This window comes from Aristolochia californica, unplaced genomic scaffold, assembly GCF_029961685.1.
Source record: "Aristolochia californica isolate CCGP_79_NKW_82.1479 unplaced genomic scaffold, dmAriCali1.0.hap1 SCAF_3, whole genome shotgun sequence".
Taxonomy (NCBI): Eukaryota; Viridiplantae; Streptophyta; class Magnoliopsida; order Piperales; family Aristolochiaceae; genus Aristolochia; species Aristolochia californica.
This window is the reverse complement of record NW_027181992.1, coordinates 815030-819633: the sequence shown is the minus strand read 5'-3', so window position 1 is coordinate 819633 and position 4604 is coordinate 815030. Positions and strand designations below refer to the sequence as shown.

Genomic DNA, 4604 nt, shown 5'->3' with positions numbered 1-4604 from the left:
TCGTCTGCTGGTAGAAATAGAACCCAGAAAAATGCCCGGTCGTGAGACGGAATATTAAGCTGGATTTCTAAAACTGCAAGTGGACTGTGGTTTCTTGATTCCTATCTGTCAGCAATAATGGGTAGGAGTGACTGGGGACTGAAATTTCAGAGTACATGTAGCCGAACCCTGGCTCTGTTAAAAACCTTCGACCGTACTGCTGCGTTGTGTCCCAAGAAGCCAAAAAGCACGAGAGCCACAATTTACCTACGCAGACTCTAAGCAGACCACAAACACGTTCGCCACATCAAACGGTCACCGATTCTTTGCCACCGTGGGTGAGCGCCAGCAGGAAGAAGAGAAGCGAAGCCACTGCAACAAACAAAATGAAGTTGGAAAAACGGTTGAAGCTTCAAGTATTTAAAGTTCATCGCTGGGGCTTCGGTCGCTTGAAGACGAGAGACCTCCTCCATGCCTTCTGGCATATTTAGCTCTTTATTTCTATTTGAACCCTGAAGAACCCATTGCCATTTTTGGCAAACCAATACGTTTAATGGCCTCACAGCTACCCATTTCCAGAGACCAGAATCCAACTCTTAGTCACCTTCAATAGAACCAAATTGTTCACTTTACATCAGAATCACTACAGTGTCAACAGTGACCCACCAGGTGCCCGTCCTTGTGGGCAATTATTCAGTGCAATTAAATATGCTGAAAGTTCATGATACCAATGGTTTTATCTAAATATAAATCATACCATGTGTCTGTTACATCAACAGCTTGCAAAATTTCAATTTTTTCTCCAACCCGGTTTTTTTTCCTTGATTTTGAAAGGTCTCTGTACTCTACAGAAAATAATTTACAAATCCTCTTAAGAAAAATTACCTGGGTACACGGGTTACAATGTAGTGACCTTTCTCCAAGTCATACACTGTCTTCAACTATGGTTTACGCCAGTTTGATTTGTAAAATGCAGCAACAATTGCAAGGAAGAGAATAGCAAATAATGAAAGATATGTGACAGAGTCATCTCCTACAATGCCAGCCAGGGTGTCTGCCACAGGTTCAGGCTCCACCACTGTTTGAAGGATGAAGACTCCTATTGTCCAGTCCAAAGGAAGGCCCACAGTATGATTTGCAAATCCAATCCTGAAACCACAATTTTTTTAGGATCTGTACTGAATAGAATGGCAAATAAGGTAACTTGATCTCTGAAAGCAAGAGAAAGTAGAATCAAACTTCAATATCATATACAACCTCAGCATTCTGCATTCAGAAACCCAAGTGATCAGAAGCTACTTGAGCAGTATTGCTGATTTTGCCATGCCTCTTAATTAAATAACTACAATCATCCTAAGAGGTCGTCCTACATGGTCAGGCTATGTACATAGTTCTTCGTAGCACACTATATTAAGTATGAGCAAAGTACCATAGGCTCAACATTGAGCTTGATTTAGTAATATAGTTTAATATCTTGGCTAAAGTTCAGAAAGAGAGGTGGTGGATACATAATATGATCTATCTTCAAACAAAGACCACAATAAAGATGCAATAGAGGACCAAAATTGCAGCAACTTACAATAGGCAAAGAAGACACATTGATTACAGCCCAACTACATCATTACTGCTAGGGGCAAGAAGCAGCCATAAAGGACCTCAAAGCATTTGAAAATTGGTACATGTAGGGCCTAGTACTTTTTTTTATTTCGCTTGTTGCTGACAATTTTACATTTCTTCCTCACAAGTAGATGCCATATACCAGTTATGACCAACAGTTGCAAGTTGTCTTTCATGTTTTCAACCTCAATTACTCTCTCAACAGTTTGAAAAATAGGTATAGAAGAGTCTTACATGACTTTTCCAGTAAAAAGTCTCACAGAGCCAGAATTAATATGGTGGAGTCTTACATGAGTCTCACATGAGGAGGTCTCACAGAAGAGTCTCATTTAAACGTGTTTTAGTTATGTTAGTATTATATTTATGTTCAGTTGTTTAATTGTTTTAGGACTTATCATTAAGTATTTGACTTTGGATGTAACTGGGTAAAAGGTAGTTTAATTGTAATTGGATTATATTTGTTTCCTCTATTATAAATAGAGGCTCATTGTACTCAGTTAACATCAAGTCAATGAGTTTTTTCTCTTTTTTAGAAATTCAATATGGTATCAAAGCGGGTTTTGTGAGTTGACTCAGTCAACCCACAAAGATAATGTGATTTTTTTTTTTGATCTATCATCTCTGAATTCATCTTTGCCTCACAATTTTGAAATGCTTAAGAAGCATATTGTGAATCATAAAACCTGGAAGGTCAAGCTTAAGAATACCTCACAATAGAAACTTTGCCTCAATAGCTTTTATTATCTACGGCTTCTGAATTCATCTTTTGTTGGCACAGGCTGCTTTCAGCTATAAACGTTGGCATAGGTGTGGGTCACACCCTGCTCATATCTCATATATTAAATATTAGCTTCCTTTGTCTTCAAAAAATAATCTTTTTATTCCTTTTTCTAGAAAGGGCAAATTTTATTAAAAGAGCAAAAGAACAAAGGGGGCTGGCAAGAGACCAGCACAGCCAAACATTCCAACATGAAAAGCAAAATTATAAAATACAGGGGAGATTAGTAATGGTCACTAAGATTTGTTGGGTAACCCATCCTTGAGAAATGGTCACCAACCCAGCTCGCTTCATGGGGACATGAGACCAGATGATAGATAACCAGAGCCTAAGGCCTCAATTTGAAAAAATTCATGATCAAAGCACCTGCTTGTCACCTTTCGCCCAAGAAATCACCCAACTTGGAGTCACCCTTGACAATCACCAGGAGAGAGAAGTACCTGGGAGGGCATGGACTTCTGCTTTATTTGAGCTAGCGATGCGCAAATGGCCATAGAAGGATAAAAGAGTAGCCCCATAGTGGTCCCTCATGGCGGATGCTGTCTAGGGAGCTGCTATCAAAATTTAATTTTAGATGGCGAGAGGGAGGGGGGGAGCCAACTCACTTTTGGCTTTGGCTCCTAGATAGTCATTGCAGAAACAGACCATCAATTTTCTCTAGTTAAGAGTCGCAGAGAGCTGGGCCTGGGTCTTTGTTATTCCTTTTGTTCTCTTTCAATAAATGAAATCCTTGCGTGTTTTTCTCTTTCTAAGCCCTTCACAGAAAGTTGTGCCAGATAGAAATAGACAACTTATTCATTCCAGCAACAACTTGAAGTAAGCCTACACCAAATAGTATCTATCATACAAAAGAGTCAGACATCTCTACCTGTGTTTCAACCTTCAGGCAAACAAATTTCGTAACCTCCATTACCAATTTAGGTCCCACCAATTGTACCTATGTGCAGCACCACTGCCAAAATATGGAAATGCTTCCATAATACTAGAATAATTTTGTGATTTAAAGCTTTTATCAAAACATAAGACACCAATTATATATAATATGTTATCATAAACAGGATTGAATATGCCTTACCAAGGATATTTAGAATGAGATATCTAAAGAACTGTAATGTCAAAACTTTCCTAGATAGTACTTGGAAAATATGATTGAAGCATATGAAAACATGGTTCACAAAATTCAACTTCATTTTGGAAGGTTGAAGAAGAAATAGAAACCCAAAGATTGTAAATGCACTTCTTGAATTGACAGCCATCAAAAGGATAAAAAAAAACCAAAATGGGCTCCCTAGAGACCACATGATTACCTCCTCTTTTTGCAGGGAAACTAAAGCTTCAGCTCTGCATGCAGAAAAATTTCCCCCCACATAGAACTCCTGGAGTTTCCCCTCACTTGCATTTAGTGAGATTGCTGCATTTGATACTTGATAATATCCTTTAGGGATGCAAGGATTCGTTCTGATATCCTGGATAGAAGTTGTCGCTGCATATTTAGCAAAGATGAATTTAATGCTCAATTATGATATGAAGTCAGACAGGCGAATGTTCTACTTTAAATCAAATGCATATCACTTGTAAACATATTAACTTAAATAAATAAATGGAACTGATTCCTGCAAAGGATTTCACAATGGTATCAAATATATACTTGAACAGCTACTCTCATTAGTATCTTTAGAGATAAACTATGAAAAAGAAAAAGTGCCTCCTTTGTTTGGAGTGGCAACACATCAAAATCTAAGCAGAATACTCTAAAAGTCCAAACTACAAATAACCATACACACCTTAAATGTCAAAGTTTCAACATTAGCAACGCATTTCCAATACTCCATTAATTAAAAGACCAAAATCATGCAATTGCCAGAACCAAGGTTCACTTCCACATCCAAGAATATCAGTGTAAAATTGCCGCAACTAACAACCCAATAACCATTACTGGCTTCACCATACTTTCTCTTCCCAAATGTGATCATAATTTCTATGAATTTTTTCATGTACAAGAGTAAAGCTATGTTTGTGGGTTAAACTTCAATCCCTACTCCTATAGCCAAGTGGCAAATGATAACCCCTGCCTCTGGTAAGATTGCTAAAAATGAACTCAGCACCAGCAATCTTCAGAAATTCATTGCTCGAACATAACTGGATCCTCTTCTTTTGCCCTTTCAAGGAACACTTATGGATATCCCCAAGTTCGTAATTTCACAACTCCCACATGCAAGCGCCTTTCCCC

General features: G+C 38.2%; 1 long non-coding RNA gene across 1 annotated transcript; it reads right to left on the bottom strand.

Annotated features, from left to right (window-relative positions):
* Positions 1 to 832: 832 nt before the first annotated feature.
* LOC137960343 (uncharacterized) lies at positions 833 to 4190 on the bottom strand. Its single transcript, XR_011114143.1, has 3 exons — positions 4159 to 4190; positions 3682 to 3857; positions 833 to 1128 (listed from the first exon to the last, which is right to left on the bottom strand). It is a non-coding gene; the product is annotated as an uncharacterized lncRNA (long non-coding RNA).
* Positions 4191 to 4604: the final 414 nt, after the last annotated feature.